This window comes from Heloderma suspectum, chromosome 11 (assembly GCF_057233095.1).
Source record: "Heloderma suspectum isolate Gila_16-S chromosome 11, 16-S_ref, whole genome shotgun sequence".
Classification (NCBI taxonomy): Eukaryota; Metazoa; Chordata; class Lepidosauria; order Squamata; family Helodermatidae; genus Heloderma; species Heloderma suspectum.
Window position 1 is genome coordinate 7,275,819 of NC_139468.1, and position 21,405 is coordinate 7,297,223.

The following is a 21,405-nucleotide window of genomic DNA, read 5'->3' on the forward strand; positions in this document are numbered from 1 at the left end:
GGGGCTGGGATTCTGCGATGCCTTTATGTGCAGGGCCCCAGTTTGCGTGTCTGCGTTTTCTAATGTGATGTCATGTTCCTCTTCCTTTCGGCTTCCTTCCCTGGAACATTCTTCTGTTTCTGTTCCTAGGCAAGAATACACTTCGTTTATAAAACATATGAGCCTTTCCCCTTCCCTGCTGTCTCCAAAGTGGCATGCAACTAAAGTAGGATGAAAAGAGCAGTATGGGTTGAAACCAATGTAAAAAACCAGCAAGAGTCTCCTGCTGCTTCTGGAGGTATCTTCTCCTTCTCCTTCTCCTTCTCCTTCTCCTTCTCCAGAGGCAGAGCTAGAGTTCCCAGAGACAAACAGCATCAAAAAGCAGCCCATGCCAGAAAACAAGGCTGAGTCTGGGCTTTTGGGGGAAAAGGCCATTGGTCCATCCCCACAAGAGAAGGGGATCTCTGCCTCTGAGACAGAGGTTGAGCAACCCCCTAGCCTCTGACAGTGGTGGCAGCTCAAGATGCATGCTAGAAGAATCCCTGTGAACAGGAGTTCCTGTCTGCAGAGGAAGCCTCCTCATGAGTAAAGGACTCCCCTTGCATAGGGCCCTAGTCATGAGGAGAACTTCTTCCAGAAGCCTCTGATGTGGGCCTCTGCTGGGATGTGGGGCCTTCGCAAGTGCCCAACCATACCTACCTTTGATGTTGGCCCTGGTTATGGCATCTGTCTCTCCCTGATTTCTCTGCCTCCCCCCCCCCCCAGCAAAACAAAACAAAAATCAAGCTGAATGTTTGCTATACTGAACTTTTGATTCAGGGTAGTAGTTATGCAGAGGAATAAGGAACTGTTGTTACCGACTGTACCTTAGCAACAGGGTGGGGCATAGGAGGAGATGAAAGCTTTCATTCTTCAACACATATTGGATGGGGGTGGGTGGGGAGGAATTAATGGGTGCAGGAGAGAAAGCCAACTCTGAGGAGTGTTTTAATTATTCCATTGCACCCGAAAGAAAGAAGCTGGAAGTGTGTCAGTCATGAGAGCGCTCAAATCTAGCCTACTTACCTAGTAAAGAGACAGCAAAAGCCCCAGGAGAAGGTTTATTATAAAGCCGGGCATCTTACAATAATGGCTCTTAGTTTCTCAGTGCTGTTGGCCAAGGAGGGAATAGGAATTAGTTGCAAAGCACTGTTTGAAATGTTAAGAAATGCTGTGGGATTCCAGACTTTTTCAGAGAGGAGTACTTCAGATGAAAGAGGATGTTAACTCAAAGTGAGACACAGGATTCTGGCTTTCATCAAAAAAAGGCTGATCTTATTTTGACAAGCACCCATGCATTAGCTGTGTTTTGATCCCTGGGGTTACGCATTACTTTCTGGATTTCAAGTGAAGGCATGATTCCATCTCCGCAATCTAACTTTCTCAACCTGTGAATGGGGCTGTGAAATGGAGGTAAGCTGAGGGTAGGACCACACATGGTCAATATCTTTATGGTCAAGCTCAGTGGAGGATGGTGGCTCCGTTGGCAGGGGGCTGGTGAATCTGCTCTGGGCTTCAGTCAGAACTGGTCAGAACTCTAAAGGAGCTCTCCAAGGTGCAGAAACACCTTGGTGAGGATTCACTGTCCTACTGACATCCAAGTCACCAGCCTTCACTGGTCAAGCTTCCTCGCCCTCTCTACAACATGTGGTTCAATATAACGATGTTCATTATTTTTCTGCACCCTTGCTGAAATCAAGAAATGTTCAGAGGTGGAAGTCAACACCTAAAGCTCTGCCTGCTTGCCAACTGAGATCTTCAGAGGTCCTTCTTTGGGTGCCCCCCCCTTTCAAGTCAGATAGGCTATCATAGGAGAAATGGCCTTTTCTGTGGTGGCACCCAAGTTGTGGAACTCTCTTCCCAGTCTTGATTGTCTGGCATTAGCACTGCTATCATTGAGCCAGGGGAAGTTCTCCTGAGGTTTTAGTTTCGCACATACTTTCAATGGCCCATTTGCTGTTTTATCTTAGGAACATAGGAAGCTGCTTTATACCAAGCTGCATGGTTAATCTATGTGAAGCCACTGGGGGCTATCATCAGGAGGTTTGGGGTGCAATGTCATCAATATGCGGATGACACTCAGCTCTACCTCTCATTCAAATCTTCACCAAGGTTGGCCGTAGAATCCCTGTCCAAATGTCTGGAGACGGTGAGTGGCTGGATGGGGAGGAATAAGCTGAAGCTGAACCCTGACAAGACCGAGGTACTTTTGGTGGGAGACAAGAGGAAGCTGGGGGATGTTGACCTGGTGTTGAATGGGGTACAGCTACCCTTGAAAGACCAGGTCCGCAGCCTGGGGGTCATTTTGGACTCCCAGCTGTCCATGGAGGCTCAGGTGTCAGCTGTGAGCCGGACAGCGCTGTATCAACTCCATCTGATATGGCGGCTGCGCCCCTACCTTCCCGACCATCTGCTCCCATCGGTAGTACATGCCCTGGTCTCCTCTCGTTTAGACTACTGTAATGCGCTCTACGTGGGGTTACCCTTGAAGACGGTTCGGAAACTGCAGCTGGTACAGAACGCGGCGGCTCGCCTGATTAAAGGCAGCCGCCGGCGAGATCACATCACTCCAGTGCTGAAGGAGTTGCACTGGTTACCAGTTGTTTTCCGGGCCAAATTCAAGGTGTTGGTTTTGACCTTTAAAACCCTATATGGTTCCGGCCCAGCCTATCTTAAGGAGCGCCTCCAGCAACACCAGACAGGCCGCTTAACAAGATCAGCCTCGGATGGCCTTCTCTCTGTCCCATCAGCCAGGACAGCTAGACTGGTGGGGACGAGGGAGAGGGCCTTCTCTGTGGTGGCCCCCACTCTGTGGAACTCCCTCCCTAGGGAACTCCGTCATGCCCCCTCTTTAATGAGCTTCCGTCGTGCATTAAAAACGTGGTTGTTCAGGCAGGCATTTGGGGTGGGTTAGGGTATTTTTTAAAAAAAATTTATGGTAAAATTTTACTGTTTTAAATTGTTTATGGTGGGTTGTACATTGCCCAGAGTGGCTGGGTGACCAGTCAGATGGGCGATTAATAAATTTAATAAATAAATAAATAAATAAATTAATCCATCCGGCTCAGTATCTATTCTGCCTGGCAGCTTTTGTGCAGGTTCTTAGCCAGAGATCCTTTTCATCAAATGCTACCTGATCCTTTTAACTGGAGATACCAAGTGTCACGATTCCCTTAGCCCCCACTTCACTTCAGTGCCCAAACATACACAGATGACAGGCTTCAGCCTACAGCTTTTAATCCATTACTTCACAGGGTCATACAGATGCAAATTCTCAGAGAAACTCTCTGTCTACAAGGAATGCCTTCAGGGAATCCAAATGGGATTTACGAGAGTTGCCTGCTGTTTGAAGAGGGAGGCGGTCTCGCTAGCCTAACTTAAGTGGGGGAGGTTCGTCTCTCCACGTGAGGCCTCTAAGCGCAGCTTCTCACACAAGGCCAATCAGGTAGACCATCTAAGTTCTGCCCCTGCCTTCTCTCTCTTTGCTCTGTGTCTGCGCCTGGCATCTATTAGGTCAACCTCCTGTTCACTGTCTCTCATGGGGCAGCGGGTGAGGAGGGACCCTCAAGCTCAGCCATCTGGACGTTTGTAACCTGAGAAGCAGGCCTACTCATATCTGGACTAGCCAGGGAAAAGACCTCCCCCATGTCTGATGGTTCTCCTTCAGAATCTGAACTGCTATCCTACTCCCCGCGCTCAGAAACACCCCAGACACCAAGGATTGAACTTTCAGCATGGCAACCAGGTCCCCTAGCAAGGAACTATGGTTCTTCTTCCTGTGTATATCAGATTACACATTGTATATCAGATAATGCACTCAAATGGGCAAATATACAAAAAGGCCTTAGCCTCTAAAGCTTATCAAGCTGGGCACCAGGGAAGCCTCCCTGGGGAGAGTGTCCCAAAACTGAGTGCCACCACTGAAAAGGCCCCCTCGTCAGTCATCGCCCACCTAACTTCTGGTGGTAGGGCCACATGGAGAAGGTTGTCTGTCTCATGACCCTCTTGACAAATGGGCAGGTTCATGTGGGAACCCAGATCTTGGCTTCCAAGCCATTTAGGGTAGTGATGTTGGGCCAGTTGCTCTGACCCCACTTAATCTACCTCTCAGGGTTGCTGTGAGGAAAAAGTGGGAGAACCCCAATGTATACTGTCCTGGGTTTGTTAGAGGATGGATGGGATAAAAAGGGCCCAAACAGTCTGAGAATTGTGAAACGATGACCCTTGGAACACCCTTGGAGTAGATCAGCCTTCTGCTACTTCTGTTTAAACATGTAGGACACTCTCAGAACGTACCATAAACATAGCCCTTTATTGGCAGCTCTAGATGCGTAAAATGTTTTATTTTTTACAGAAAGTTGGCATTTTTGCCTTCCTTCACAACACTTTGTGGATGGATACTGGCACACTCCCAAATAAATGCTCTGACTGGGAAAATATGTGAAGATCTATTTTCCCAAGGATTTTATAATCTTCCCAGTTACCTTTATTTTGTACAGATACCAATATTTTAGCCATTGTCTGAAATTGTCATTGGAAAATAGGGAATGTGGAGTCATGTCCATGATTAATTCTCAACTTAAAAGTGTCTGTCTCTCTGACTGTCTCTCTCTCTCTCTCTCTCTCTCTGTGTGTGTGTGTGTGTGTGTGAGTGTGAGTGAGTGAGAGAGAGGGAGGGAGGGAGAGAGGGAGGGAAAAGATGGATGGATATATTCCAACTGTTCCAATTTCTCAGAACAGTGTCTGTTTTCCAATTTCTGTCTGTGGTAAATTGGCTTTTGCAGTTTATCTCTTTTTCTTCTCTTTCCTTTCTAACTTCTGTTGTTGTCGCCATCTGTCATTTCCCCCATCCAAGAATGCCCTGGCTGTTGCAGTCTTTTAAGATCTGCAGGAAAGGCCCTTTTGTGGGTGCCATGAGAATTTATATCCTGCCCCTGCCCTGCAAGGAACCCAAGGCAGCTTACATGATCCACCTCCTCTCTGGTTTATCCTCAAAGCAACCCTGTGAGGTAGCTCAGGCTGAGAGTCGGATCACTGGAGTCCTGGCCCAACACTCTGACCACTACACCACTGGAATGTGCTCCCTCAAGAACTATGATTGGTCCCCACTCTCTAAAAGGGGGTGAAGATACATCTTTTAAAGTTATCCTTTTAAATTATGTAGTTGTTTTAAAGTTTTTTTTTCTAATTGTTGTAAAGTTTAATTGTTTTGAATCACTCTACTGCCTTGATGGCTTTTTAGCAAATAAGGCAATATAGAAATGGTAATAATAAGAATCAGTAAATCAATAAATGTAATTAACAGTTGTTTACTCCCTTATCTGGGATTGTTAGCATTCATATATGAATGTGAACATTCACAACATTTTGGACATCCATTGTAACTCCCCTTCTACCACTCGGTCTTGTTAAAAGAGATGCAACTTATTTTCTCGCCTTGAAAATGTATTTGCTTAGCCTTATTGGCCTGATGGTCTTAGACCAAAGAATCAGGGTTATAAATCAGTGGAAAATAGGAATTTGGAAAAAAAAGCCCTGAAGTTTCTTAGCTACTTCCACTAGAATTGTCAGTAGCAGCTGGCAAGGAACACAAGCTAAGCTGGAAGATAAATACCAAGGGAAATTTAGCTTGGCTTGCCATATATTTAAGTCAACAAGGCAAAATAGATTACATAGTACAGACCTATCCTGCACTTCAGTGAGTTTGGGATATAAATCTCACCCAAGTACATTGCTCCAGGTTAAAAACTCTTAGCTGAGCTTTCTTGTTATATGCATACATAGATTTTGAAAAGGGCTGGGGAAAAATAGTTTACAGACACCATCCATGATAGATGGAGAGTTCTAAAGGCATTTTACTGAAGTCTCTTGGGAGTGAAAGTCACAGAATCCCATAGGAGATGTCTCAAAATTACCAATTAGCTCCTTGAGTTTCTTTTTTTTCTTTCTTTTCCATACTGTTTGGGTTGGAGAAGCTTGCTTAACAGTGCAATCCTATACATGCTTTCTCAGAAATGAACCCCACTGAGCAATCCTATACCCAGGTGAGTGAGTATAGGATTGTAGCCTAATTTCCTGGGAATAAGCCCTGCTAAACTCAATGGGATTTACTTCTGTGTAATGATTGCTCTGTTAGGTTAATTAGCTCTGGGGTGTGTGTGTGCTTAATCCTATATTACTGACCTTCTTAAAAGTGTTCTCTCTTTCTATTGCAATTTCAAATCTTCTTGGGTTGGATCTGAAGGAGAGGTTTGTTTCCAAAGGTGCCCTTGTCTGAGCAAAAGGAGTCTTCCATGGAAGTTGCCCTTCTGTGCACTGAAATATTCCTTCTCTGAGTGGAATGGCATGTTTTGGATCCAATCCATTGCTTTTCTCTCTTTCTGTGTTGCATGTAGCTTATACTATGCACAAATCCACCCAACTAAATCAGATAAAGGACTGCCTCCTCTATGTACCCTTCTCTCTCACACACAGATCAACATTGGAGGGCTGTGCTCTGTGGTCCTTGAAGTTCAAGAGACGGGGCCTTCTCAGTTGTGGCACCTGTGCTGTGGAATAGCCTCCCTAAGGTAGCCTGCTTGGCGGCTGCTTTATTTGATTTCTGCTATATGGTGGAAATGTGTTTTTAGAAGGTTCTTTTGGGATTTGGCAACCTGATTATTAGTAGAACTTATTGCTGTCTTTTCCTCCCATTTTTAATGGGTTTTGGTCCAGAGTTTTAAACTCTAGTTCATGTTGATGTAATTGTTTGTTGGATTTCTTTTAGATACAATGTACAACCAGGTCTATTGATTGGTAAGTTCCTGTCCAATTGTGAAGATCATCTTTGGAGGGTTTTCTCTTAGAGATGCTATCTATAATGGGGTGATGGGTGGCTACCAGGGAAAGAGCCTTCTCAGTAGTGGCCCCTGTTTGTGGAATGCCCTTCCCAGGGAGATATGCCTGGCATCTGCATTGCATACATTTAGACACCGGATTAAGACCTTCCTCTTCTAGCAGGCATTTAATCTGTTGCTTTGATTATGAAGAGTATGTCTACGCAAGGCATTTGTTGTGTGCTTGTCATTCCTCACCCATGGTAGTTTGCAGGTGCTTTAGATGCCATCGTCATCCTCCAGGGCCTCTTTGGCGCTTTTCAAGCATTTCCATGGTTTTTTTTTTTTATCAAGGAGAGTCTGGTATTTTGGGGAATGGTGGAATCATATGCTAGTGTAGTTGCGCAATTCCACTATACCACAGCACCACCAAGAGGTTATGTAGTGGAACATATAGAAAGGCACAAAAGGAAACCCCCCAGAAAAAATGTGTGTAGAGGATCCGATCTTGATCCCAGAAAGAATCCGGAAGCAAAAACCATGGTTAAGTAGAGGGGTAAAAGCCTAACCTAGAGAAGCCCTAACTTTACTGCTGGCTCTTTTAAATATATAGTCTTTAAGGTTTTAATATTATGTTGATATTTTCATTGTTGTATTTTTTATTTTCATTGTTAATTTATTATTCTTGGTTTTTTTTAATAATTGTAAACCACCCTGAGGCATTTGCCAGTTGGGCGCTATATAAATGTAATAAATAAATACATATATAAATGTAATAAATAAATTTACATATATAAGTTTAATAAATAAATGCAGACTACTGCACTGGATAATTATTCAATGATTTTTTTTTTTTTAAAAACCCTCCGATCAGCCCATGAGTATGGGCAGTGGCCAGAGATAATAAAGATTGCAGCCCAAAACATCTGTAGGGCACTAGTTTGGAGAAGGCTACCTTAAAACACAGATCAGTTGCAAGGGTGAAATATTTCTACCCAAAGCGGGGCATACACAAGCTTTCAGATCAGCTTTGATCTTTGACTTACAGAAATCTGAGTGTACAGTAGAAGGAAATACCCTTGGCTGGTGATATGACCTTGAATGTGTAAATAACGTACAAGCCTGGGCATTTAAAAACTTGGTATATTCCACCAGCACTACACATGTATACATTTTGTTTCCTAGCTTTCTTCTCCACATCTATTCTGTACCAGGGTTATGGCTACCTTGAAATATTCAAGGGTACCTTTAAGATCCATGTGTTTTCAGACCACTTTGGCACATTCACCCACACGTTACATTTTTAGACATGCAACTTAAAAATCTTACGGACAAATGAGACGTGATGGCAACAGTTCTGTGTACTTTCTGTTTACTAGGAAGTAAATCATGTTTGAACTCGCTGGAGCTGGCTTCCAAGTAAACATGCAGAGGATGGCAGGGGGATACATAGATCCAAACTTATTTGTAGTTCAGAATTAGAATTTTCTTGGCACAGAATTTGGAATCCTTTGAACAGGTCTGGTCCTGACCTCCCTCTTGAGTTAAAGAAAGGCTTCAAATGCTCCTTTGCTGTTTTTAGTAAATTACAAGCTGCGTTTGTCTTGGGCAGATAACTACATCCAATGTTATCTGGCAGATAATGTCAAGTTTCTACAACAAACAGGTTGTGCTCCTGTTGTAAGCTTTACCGAATGGTGCACATGGTGGTTTGGAAGATAAGCTCTCGCTTTCCCCAGCCGTCTTTCAGTTATCTGATTGGTTGACAGAAACGGATAACGCCTTATCTGTGAGAAGCGATGCTGTAATGTTTCACGGCGGTGCCTTGCTGTTTGAATGCTGTGCCGGTTGTAAGCTGCCGGGCACCAAAAGCTGAGTCCGTAGAAGGCACAGATTCTGTCTTAACATGGAAAGAGGCAGGATCTTTTCACATCAACATGCTGTGTTGGTATTCTGGAATTCTTTTATGATGTGTTGGATTGTATTGCTCTATTGTGTTTCTGTTGTATCATTGTTTTGTGTTATTGTTTGTAATTGAGTGGTACAATGCCTCGAGTAGTTACGTTATGAGGCATTTGACAAAGGCCCCCAGGGCATAGTCTGAAGGCACATGAGGCAGGCACATGAGGCAGCCACCTGGCTGAAGCTAAGCAGGTCTGGGTCTGGTCAGTGTTTGGAGGGGAGACTACCCGGGAACCACATGTAGCCACCTTGAGTTCCACAATGGAAGAAAGGTAGGATATACGTGTAATAATAAATAAGTAAGTAAGTAAGTAAAATGTAATGTTTAATCATGACAGAGGGTGTGTCTGTTGTCTGTCTGTCAGTGCCATAGCGCCAAGACCATGAAACCTAGACACGTAGATGCATGCATACTAAGGGGATCCTGGGAATGTGCACCTCGGGGGTTTTAAAATGCATGAATTAATATTAATTTATTTAAATGTGCCCATGTGATTGAAGCCTGCAGTAACACCTTCAGACACTAGGAGGAGACTTTTCTAACCAACACAGAGCTTTGCAGTCCATACAGTTTGAAGCCAGGGGAGATTAATAGAGGAGGGGAACAATTCTATGCCTGCCCCCTCCCCCTACTGTCTAGCCCCCCCCCCACTCCTTTGGGCATTGGCTTTCACTTACATGGGGGAGGTAGAGTGCACATGTTCGCATGATCATGGAAGGGGAAATAACTCTTGGTGGCTTATTTCCCTACAACAGCTCATGGGTTCTGGGTAGCTTGTTAACCATGGCAACAAGCCACCCTCGCTGGATTCACATGACACACCACACTGTGCTAGTGGGGGTAATTATGCAAATCCCCCTGACAAGCAACTGGCACGCAAAGTGGGGGAAATAAGCCACAATGGCTTATTTCCCCCTCTGTGATCATGTGAACCTGGTCAATGTGTCCATCTCTAGCAGCTCATATCTTTGCTTGACAGCTACACTATATAAACTAGGGGCTATTCCAACCTGTGCGAAGCCAGGTCCGTTCGCTGGTAAATAAAAAAATAAATAAAGCCTGTGTGTGTGTGTGTGTGAGAGAGAGAGAGAGAAGGATTACATGCCCAGACATGATTTCCTTTTTACTGTGAAGCCCAACCAGGCTGTGATCTTACAGGACCATCAGAAGCTGCCTATTTGTCCATTTAGCCTACTATTACCTACTCTGACTGGTAGCATTTCTTTGGGGTCTCAGGCAGAGAAGGGTCTTTTCCATCACCTGATAACATGATCCTTTGAGCTGGAGATGCCAAGGCCTGAACCTGGGATCTTCTGCATGCAGGGGCACCCCTAGACTGGTGCCCTAGGTGAACCATGAAATTGGTGCCCCCACCCCCAAACCCCACGGGCAGATCTAGGCTGAGATATTTGGGACACTGGGAAATATTGTACCCTTATTTTCACTTTAATGAAGAGGCAACCCCCCCAGACATCTACAGTAGCAGAATTATTATTTATAATAAAACACACCCCAAATGTGTGTGTGGGTGTGTGTGTTTACTAAGCACTGTATCAGCACAGCAGGTCTGGTAAAAACAACAAAGGAGCTGAAGAGAGCCCTGGAAGGAGGGTCCCAGTTGTATTGTCAGGGGGGCCTGGCCAACGAGGTTCAACCCTCCGAGGGCAAAGGGAGCAGCTGTTCTCCCGTGTGTGTGTGTGTGTCTCTCTCACTCCTTGCCTCCAACTGGGAGCAGCTGTGGAGCGGGAGGATATCCTGCATTGCCTGAGGGAGGATCAGGTCCCAAAGGCCGGTGGCGGCCTGACTTAGTCCCACCATCCCCAATTGGTCCCTTGTTCACCGCCACTGCCTCAGCCATATCCCCTCTGTACGTGCAAGAGAACTGAAATAATGACATCTTTGTTATTGTATTTGTATTTTTTATTTGTACTTGTTTCCCTTGCATTCGTCATCCCGCTTAACTTGGAGCCCTAGGCCACCCCTGTCTGCCTGCACAGCAAGGGCTCTACCACTGAGCTATGGTCACCCTGCAAGATAATCCCTTCTATAGACATTGCATGGTCAAATGCTCAAGACAGACATGATCCCCTGCTGGACTGGGCCTTGGGATGACCCGGTGCCAACGAAGCCAGGAGCTCCGTCTCCCCTTATAATAGTTCATTAAAAGCTAAGCAGAATCCTTGAGTGGCCTCTTTTCAGATATCATATTAGAATGTACTTCGAATCTTTCTGTCTCTCCCAACAAATAGGCGAGAAAGTTAAGCTCGTGTTCAAAGGAAGGTATACATTGCAAATGTATCATTGTGATATCTCTGTTTCCTAGGTAGATGTCATAATAAAGACAGGCAGGTAATTGGTAAGGAGAGGCTGGCTTGGATTTAAATTTGTGCCAGAAAAATATTCCGGGCCCCTAATGATCACCCCTTTTTTTATTTGAGCGTTGCTTGCCCCTCCCCCAACTCATCTTCAAGCCCTGGATGAATGCGTGTCACTGGCGCCCCTACTTTTCTCACATGGAAGTCATGACTGGATGTTGCGGTCTTGGAGAAACACGGCTGTACAAACTTGGCTCTTTGAATCTGAGGCATAACGTTTAACCCCTCTTAGGTTTGAGAGGCCCTTTGGAAAGTGTTCCGTAAGAAATGCTGTTAAGTATTCTAACCGATCTTCATTTTTGTACTGTTTTCCTCAGGATTTTTCTATAATCCACCCTGAAATATTGACACACTGGAAGGCAACCACTTGCTCCCAAGCACATTGCTTTAAGGGACAAGAACCATGCTAGACAATTTTAAAGGCTCTTTAAGGTGAGTATTATCGTCTTCATCATCTCAGGAGACTTAGGTGCTTCTTCTTCTTCTTCTTCTTCTTCTTCTTCTTCTTCTTCTTCTTCTTCTTATCTCAAGAGACTTAGGTGCATATTATTATTATTAATCTCAAGAGACTTAGGTACAAATCTTCTGGCAAGTGTTTATTAGGGGATACTAGTGTACATAGAACTTCATCCGGGAATTTGAAATGATTTTGTACTTTATTTTGGTGCTTACCCCTACATAATGAATTTATGGCTTGGAACTACCTCAATCAGAACTGTTTGGTATTCAGGGTGGAGGAGGAAGGAAAAGAGAATAGAGGCATTAGTGGTCCAGCTCCGGTATCCGTTGTGAAATGAGTTCCAGGAGAGTGTAGTGACTGAGTATGGCAGTATAAAAGTGCACATAGATTAGCTTAAAGTTCTGGGCCATATTTCTCCTACAGGAGAGATAAAAATGCTTGCAGGGTGAGGCCTCTCGGGACAGGGACGGTACACAGGCAATCAAACTCAAAGCCTTCTGTCTGGATGGATGGATTTGCGACCAGAGAAGGAAGAAGAGGTGGAAACATGAGCGTTGGATGAACTAGGTCACTTTATTAATCATCTTTAAATTAATGTAACACACAAACAGGATCTGTGAGATGACAGTGCTGGAACAGACCGTAAATGTCCTGCAGGGTGGCTGGCCATGTTATTTGGGTGAGCGATATTCTGCCAAGGGAAAGAGGCAGGCCTCAGATCCCTTAAGCGACACCTAATGCACTCAAGGGGTGGGGGCTTCTTAAATTGATCCCTCCTGGTCCAGAACTCTGGGCAGGTGAGTCAGGTTAGCCCTGAAGGCTCTCCATATCTTGCCCACTGGTAGCAGAGCCCTGAGAGGCAGGCCTCGGGAATAGCCAATCACCCTAAAAGGTGCTCCTCGAGTTTTCCTTAGCTGCAGAGTTTCTTCTCACTCCTGCCAGAGTGACCAATTCACTTATTAAGATAGCTGCCCCCACTAACACCCAAACCTCAGTGCAAAGTGGGTGAAAAAACCTGCCCCACAGGGCCAATTGGAGGGCAGATAAAAAATTCCTATTTGGCCCCCAAGAAGCGAGACCAGCTAATCCTACACTGGGCAGGTAACTACATGGAAGGAGGCCTGAGGAGGGGAGCAGCGTGCCATTTAAAGCCCAAGCTCCTCCCCTAATGCCTGTGTGGCATACGTCCCCCACCACACACAGTGCACCCCCCCTCCTTCTCCCAGCTACAAAGGTGTCCTCTGCCCACATCTGTTCTGGTTGAGTGAGGAGCAGAGCTGTTTGTTTCACTTTCTCCCACATTCATTTAAAAAAAAAAAAATCTCATGTTTTTTCCTTCCTGTTTATAAAGAAATTTGTGAATTTTGTTAAGTTCATATAAAAATATGAACTGAACTAAATTCTCACCTATCCCTACACAGAAGTAAGGGCTACTGTGCTCAGTTGAGCTTTCTCCTTAGTAAGTATGTTTAGAATTACATCCGTAGTAAGATTTCTTGTGGTGGTGGGAGGTACTTTTCAGATCTGTAAATTGAATTAAAAGGCTACATTGGTTGGAAGTGAAAGTACTTTTTATGTAGAAATGTCTTTTGTTGATTTCTGCCCTATATTAACAAACATTTACAAATGACAAGTCCCAGATTAAGAGACATTCTTGGAGTTGCTTATGAAAACATCCTCTCTCTTGGCAGTGAGATGCATCCACGTTCTATTCCATGGTGCTGTGGTGATTTTAATTTTTTCCCAGTCTTGCTTGGCTCCACTTTATGCCTTTTTTCTTTGCATTTTAAGATTGCCAGCCTGTAGCAAAACCCCATGGAATAGGAAGAATCTATTTTCGTAAGGTTGGGAAGAAAACTCAGTTCAAAAAAACAAAACAAAAACCGGGCATGGCAAAGCATGCAAGATGCTTTAAATCCAGCCAAAGCAAGCTATCACGCGACAAACATGAAATTATATATATGCAGGGGGGGGGGAAATCATAACACACTAAGTCAAAATGAGGAGATTTGCATCAGGAAGGGCTCAAAGATTCCTGCCTCTGTGCTTGGAACAGAAAGTTGATAACAGCTTTGCAACTTGAGTCAAGCAGATGTACACCCAGGACAAGCTGGAAACTGGCTTCATTGTCCAGTTGGGTTGCTTTCCTTACACACACACCATGGGCCCTGATTATAATGTTCTCTTTGGGAAAAGGTTGGGATAAGCTTGGCATGGAATAATCGCCCAAACCCTAAGGACTCTTAAGCTTTGGAGTGAACACTTTTAATCTGTCAAGTAACTTGCTTTGAAGATTAAGGTCCCCAGAATGGCATCCCTTGTGTGGGATTGTTCATAGAATGTATTCATGGAAATGCACAACACTGCACACTGCTTAGTAAGCCCTGTCCCTTTTTTCTTTGAACTACAAGTAGGAGAACCATTTTCCCCCCACAAACTTCTTGCTGAATGACCGGGAGGGGGTGTGTGTGTGTGTGCGTGAAGGAACACGGTAGCTAAAAAGAACTGCTCAGAGAGGGGGCTGATTAGCCTGCTGAATTTATAGAACACTGCCTGCAAATACACAGATCTACCAAGCTTCATATCTCATCCCTCCACATCACGCATTACACATTGCTCAAACCTCTGCCCCATTAGGCTGTTTTTCTCTGTTTTACAAACCAAGTCAGGGTGTGTTCTTTCAGTTAAACATTCACTAGGAAAGCAGAATTGTCCTACAATCCGCTATTAGTATGGCCGCTTATGCATCACCCCAAAAGTGGACTAAAGCGGTCATAGATTTGCATAACATTTGCATATGCTAATGTATAGGAATAGATGCAAATTTTGAAATAATTACTATAATTTAAATGCATCTAACAGTGCTAACTGTTGATGGGGAATTTCAAGGCCTATCCACTCCCGTTATATGGCTCTTTAGCTTTAAACCTGACTTGGACTGGACAATAGAGGACTGTCTTCTATAAAGCAGGACACATGGCCACCCTCATGTTCAGGGAACCCTACAGTTTGCAGAAGTATGCTGCAGCCCACCTTGAGCTCTAAGGATAGGGAAGGTCAGAATTCTAAATAATAGAACCTTGGTTATAAATAATAGAACCAAGGCTCTATGAGCCAATAATGTGATGTGGCTGCAAAAAAGGCAAATGCTATTTTGGGCTGCATTAATAGAAGCATAGCTTCCCAATTCCGGGAAGTACTAGTTCCCCCCTACTCAGCTCTGGTTAGGCCTCATCTGGAGTACTGTGTCCAGTTCTGGGCACCACACTTTAAGAAGGATGCAGACAAACTGGAGAGGGTTCAGAGGAGGGCAACAAAGATGATCAGGGGACTGGAAACAAAGCCCTGTGAAGAGAGACTGAAAGAACTGGGCATGTTTAGCCTTGAGAAGAGAAGACTGAGGGGAGATAGGATAGCACTCTTCAAGTCCTTGAAAGGTTGTCACAGAGAGGAAGGCCAGGATCTCTTCTCGATCATCCCAGAGTGCAGGACACGGAATCATGGGCTCAAGTTACAGGAAGCCAGATTCTGGCTGAATGTCAGGACAAACTTCCTGACTCTTAGAGCAATATGACAATGGAACCAATGCCCTAGGGAGGCGGTGGGCTCTCCCACACCAGAGGCATTCAAGACGACACTGGACAGCCATCTGTCAGGGCTGCTCTAACTTGACTTCCTATGATTCTATGATTCTAAGTGTTGCATTTGGAGCAGAGGCAGACAACCAACATCATATGTTGCTGACAATGATGTTAATGTTGCTCCCATTAGACCTCCACATCTCTTTGAGGCAATCCCAGGGGGATTTGATCTGTGGTGTTTGTAATTTATTTGGGAGGACTGATAGGATGCCAGTGGTTAATTTTGAATCAGAAAAGTGCTAGGGTTCAACCCTGCCTCGGTGTTGTTTCCTGTCTGACCCAAAAGCCCAAATGTGTGGTCTGTGGTTACTTAGTGGCAAGAAAAAGCAGAACTGAACGACGCTGCTCATATGGTCCAGGATAAGAAGTTGCTTGCATTTTTTCTTGAAGCTTGAAACTCAGTTGAAACTCTTTTGTCCTGCAGGCTTCTCAGTTCCATAGTGGTGCTTGGATTTCAGCTTGTTATTCCGCAGCCCTCCATCCATCACAGAAAGGTAAGTGACATAAACAGACAAACAATATAATCTGGACCTTAATACATATAGAGCTTTTGCATCATCGGGGTAAATTTTTGGTGTGGGTGTTGGATTGTTATGTCTGTATGATGAGATTCAGGAAAGTTAGGAAGACCTCGACCTGGTTTGTATGACACCGCAATCCAGCGTGAGTTAAGTCACTCGTGGGGCTCTGTGACATCTGCTGGCCACCATTTTGCATAAGCAAACTGCAGGGTGTGTGCCCTGCGGCTTGTTCTGTCCTGGAAACCACCCACAACTCTAAACCAGGCCATGGGTTGTGGGTGGTTTGTTAACCATGCCAACAACCCACCGTTGCTGGGTTCACATGACACAACAAGCTGCCACATCTCCCCACTCCCACGGTTTGCATATGCAAAATGGCACAGCCCCACAGGTGAGTTGGTCCATGGTGGCTTGTCGTGACTGGACAGCCGCCTGTCAGGGATGCTCTGACTTGGATTCCTGCATTGAGCAGGGGGTTGGACTCGATGGCCTTGTAGGCCCCTTCCAACCCTACTGTTCTATGATTCTATTCTATGACTCTATGACTTGTGAACAGACCTCTAGAGTGCCTGGTAATTACTAGATTACTATAGAATTACTCGAGCCTCCATGTCCATATATTGTATTTTGTATTTGTTATTTTTTGGTACTATGTGTCATTTTTTGTGCATTTATGTATTTATAATACCCCCCACCCCGCATAACTCTAATCCGAACCAAAGCTTACATTTATTCTGCAGCACTGGATACTCTGAATTAGTGTAGGTCAATCCATATTACCTGTCATATTTCTTGTCAGGATAAACGCAAGGCTGCCACAGAAAATGGCAGCCTGTGTCATGTTCTCCGCCTTTGCCCTTTAATCTACTGTAATCCCCTGGCTGTTCCCCTCTGTGGGAGGAGAGAGCTGGGTGTTCCAGGAAACCTGCCCTGCACCCCCTAAGCTAGCCTGTTGCCCTCAGATGAGGTGGAGAATGCTGTCCTATCACCAGTATTGAAGTAGGATCCAACTGCCAGTCCAGTTGGCATCTGTAGAGCAGGAATGGGGTGGTTGTCCTTTGCCTCAGGCAGTCTTAGACCAGCCTTGGGAAGCATTCTGATGGAATGCCTTTCCCAGCATGAACTGGCCTATACACTACGCTCTGCATCCAAGGCCCTCCTCTGGGTAACTCCTCTGAGGGAGGCTTGGAGGGCCACAACAAGAGAGAGGGCCTTCTCGGTGGTGGCTCCCATGTATGGAATAACCTCCCTGACGAGGCCTGCCTGGCACTAACATTGTCATCTTTTTGGCACCAGGTTAAAACTGCCCTCTTCTCTCAGGCATTTGGCTGCATATAACGAGTCTTTGGATCAGGTCCTGGGTGGTCTCTTACTAATTGTTTTAGATACTTGTTGTGGTGGTGGTGGTTCTGTGTGCTATCTGTTTTATGCCCTTTTGTGTGAATTGTGTTATGCTTTTATCGTGTTATATTTCAATGGCTTTTTATTTCTGTGAACCACCCGGAGAACTTTGGCTATGGGGCGGTATAGAAATACAATAAATGAAATAAATGAAGGGAAATATTAATGTGTGTCTTCCTCCATCCCCTTTTTTCCAGCCACTCCAGTCCATTCCCACTTGCATCTGGGTTTTAGTTTTCCCCACCCCACTCCCTCTTAACAGTGAGGCAGCATTCTGTGGGCACTTACTCCTTGTTGGGATTTTTTTAGGGTTCCTCCCCTGAGTGGTTTTTATTTGTAAAATGAATGTGTACTTCTGCAAACCTCTGGGTTACCTCGAGTCTTCTGAAGCCTCTCTCATGTACATGGCTGTTGCTTTTTTGGCTACCTAAGTGATGGCAGTAGCTCAGTGGCAGAGCCCCTGCTTTGCATGAGAAGGTCCCAGGTTCGATCCCCAGCATCTCCAGGTAGGGCTGGAAAAACTCCTGCCTGAAACCCTGGAGAGCCTTTGCTGCCGGCCAGTCAATGTCGACAATGCTGGGGTAGATGGACCAGTGCTCTCCCTCAGTATAAGGCAACTTCCTATGTGTCATGAATTACGTGAGCGATAAGCAGCAGCTAGCGTTAGTCATTCAGTAGCCCAAGGTCAAGAAGCCAAGAGTATCAGTCCAAAGCCAAGGAAAATGAAACCAGATATAAGGATATGCTAAAGAATAGTCAGAGTCGTCCTGGGTTTGAGAATAACCAGAGCTGGGTCCAGGAGCTGGCAGGTACATTTTCTGCTATGGATGAGCATCATCCATTGTTTCCAGCACCTGAACTGGGCTTGAGGCTTGTGTTTTATGCAGAGGCTGATTTTTTGTGAACCACCCGGAGAGCTTTGGCTAAGGGGTGGTATAGAAATAAAATAAATGAAATAAATGAAAGGAAATATTGATGTGTGTTTTCCTCCATCCCCTTTTTGTGAGGCCAGCTGGGTCGAGCTGCAGATGTCTTCTGCCTGCCCATGTGCTGCCCCTCCCCAAGCATGCTCAGGCAAAGGCGTTCTGTGTCCTCCTCCATCCCAAATGGAGGAACAACGCTGCATTCCAGTGGTACTCTGACTGAGAATTGAATTAGAATTAGAATATAAGATGGCGATATGGGATGATGCTCTGGAATGTTGGACTGATGGAGAGAAGAGGTGGCGTGGGTTTCAGGTCTTCAACACAAATATACTGAAAGAAAATTCCATATCTTGAGTCTTTCTTTTCTGACGCCATTCCCATTTGGGTTGTGCTCAATCCTTGCAACAGGCTTTCTCAGCAACCACTCCTCCTGTGGTAAAACCATTCCTGGGCTGCATTGCTTCAGAACACAGATGGGGTATTGCATGACCAAATGCTTTTTCCTAGATATAAAAAAAAATCCCACTACATAGAAAATGAGAAGTCAAGATGGAGGGTTATTGGTTAGCTCTGTCCCTGACTTGTTGGGATTTTGTTTTAATCTGCAGGGATTTGTGTGTGCGTGCGTGCACGTGAAAGAGCATTTAGTCTCATAAGCTTCCACCTGAAGTCCAGGAAGTCCTTGTAATGAACCTCTGAAGAGCCTCTGAAGAAATTAGTCAGTAGGATCTCCGTGGTTTTGCTAATTGCCCATAGGGCTGCTCTGAAAAATCACAGAAGGGGTAATCTGGTAAAGAGAGTCTAAAGCAGCCTTCTCCAACCTGGTGCCCTCTAGATGTTTGGGGCTACAACTCCCATCAGCCCCAGACAACATGACCAATGATCAGAAATGATGGGGTTCCTAGTCCAAAACAACTGGAGTACACCAGGTTGGTGAAAGCTGGTATAATGCTTTTCTCCTAGGTTCCTTCCCCAATCTCCTCTGAAGGTCCTGTTTGCTCAATCAGAGGTAAAAGACAGTACAGCTATAGGTGCCGTTCTCCTCCTCCGCCATCGCCTCCCCCTTGCAGAGCTAGGAGCAGCTTTGAGGTGGGGGGTGACTTGACATTGGTGAGAGGGCCTTTACACAGGAGGAAGGGGTTAAATGTACTCTCCCCGATTACTGCCCCCCTGTGGTTTTTCTTTTCTTTTCTTTTTGGAGCAGTCTTGCACGGCTGCTAATCCGCAAAATGAAAATGGCAGGCGTTCCTAAGCACAAATCTCCAGGCTTTCTGTGTGGCTTGGCCCAAGGGCAGACCAAAAGAAGAAGTGTTTTTGAGTATTGTGTTAGATCAATCGCTGTATTTTGCATTCATGGCTGGGGGACTGAAGCAGACAGCATGTGGCCTACCAGGAGTCAGTGGCAAAGGGTACTGTCTGTGAGCACTGCCCAGCTCCCCCAGGTCTCTGTATCTGTGCCGGCCCTTAAACAAAGTGGAGATCAACGTGCAAACTTATCCTCAGCAGAAATTCCATTTCAGTTTGATCTTCGGGCTCAGCCTTGCAATAACACCCTGATCTGGTCGTTAATCCCACGAGATGAATGTACTTCCCCCTCCCCCCCCATCCTGAAGAATCCACCTATTGTGGACAAGCGAAAGGCATTCGTGTCCTGGAGGCACGGCAAGATCTAGAGTGGCTTTAAGCTCTGCTGGAAGAGAGAGAGAAAAATAGCCATAACCATGTGCTAACTACTGAGAAATGTAGCATTTCCTTTGGGGGGCCCCTGTGTGTTGGATTGACAGGTCCATTGTTCCGAAAAGAATGTGGCTGTCCCGCTAAGGTGCCCAGCGTTTTTGTGTAGGTTAAACAGGGTCACCAGCAACTTAACAGCGTATATTTTCGAAAACATGCATGGTCCTGACTTGCTCCCTTTTTGCATCAGCCGGGCGGGCCCCGGGGCCCTTCAGAACATGTCGCTATCTAAATAATTGCATTGTTTGTCTGAGGGGAACATGCTTCCCTTTTCAGGACTAGGGCTGTTATTTATCCTGGCCTTCTACAATGCCATCATGGGTGAGAACAGCATGATTAAGCTCCCATATAAAGTGACGATGACAACAACAACACCAAGGCTATTAAAGGAAATGGAGTGAGAGGGAAACAATCGCCTCACTTTAAGCTCCGGAATGAAGTGTAATAAAATGAAACACTTTCTTTGGGTAATGTCGGAATTAATGACAACAACAACAACAAAAGTACATTGCAAGTGGGAGGCACATTCTGCATTCGTTTCAAAGGCCTGGCATTAGGGGGACATTTTTTCAGCTCCTTGGAAGCGCCATTGGCGACAACCTTGAAGAAGTCCATTTTGCTGGAAACAAGGGAGGGCCTGAATTCCCACAAGTAAAGTTCCGTTCTGGCTACTGGGTCTACAGGGCCACCCTGGGCATATCATGTTGTAGGACAGGGTTCTATTGACATCAAGTTGAGCTTTCAGATAGAAGGTGTGTGCTCATTAAATTTTGTAAGACCCCAGTCAGCAGCCAGACATGAAAGCGGCTGTTTCTTCTCCCTGAAGCTAAGACAGGCCTCTTTCTAATGAACATAATAACATCAGAAGAGCCCTGCTGGATCAGATCAAGGGTCCATCTAGTCCAGCATTCTGTTCACACAGTGGCCAACCAGCTGCCCACATGAAAACCACAAGTAGGACATGAGTGCAACAGCACCCTCCCACCCATGTTCCCCAGCAACTGATGTACGTAGGCTCACTGCCTCTGATACTAGGGGTATGTAAGAACAGCAGAACAGCCCCTATGCTGGATCACACCAAGGGTCCATCTAGTCCAGCATTCTGTTCACACAGTGGCCAGCCAGCTGCCCACGGGAAAACCACAAGCAGAACATGAGTGCAACAGCACCCTCCCACCCATGTTCTCCAGCAACTGGTGTACACGGGCTCACTCCCTTTGGTTCTGGAGGTAGAACATAGCCATCAAGACTAGTAACCACTGATAGCCTTTTCCTCCAGGAATTGTCCAACCCCCTTTTAAAGCCATCCAAATTGGTGGCCACCACTACATCCTGTGGTAGCGAGTTCCGTAGTTTAACCATGAAGTATGAGTTTCATTCCAGTCAGTGTTTTGCATTGTTGCATTCAGGGCCAGCTCTACCTTGCAGCAGGGTGCACTGTGCTACTTCAGGTGGTGGAATTATAGGGGGATAGGAGCCATTTTTCTCCCTCTCTCATAATACTAAGACCCAGGAGCACCCCATGAAGCTGATTGGGGGGAGATTCAGCAT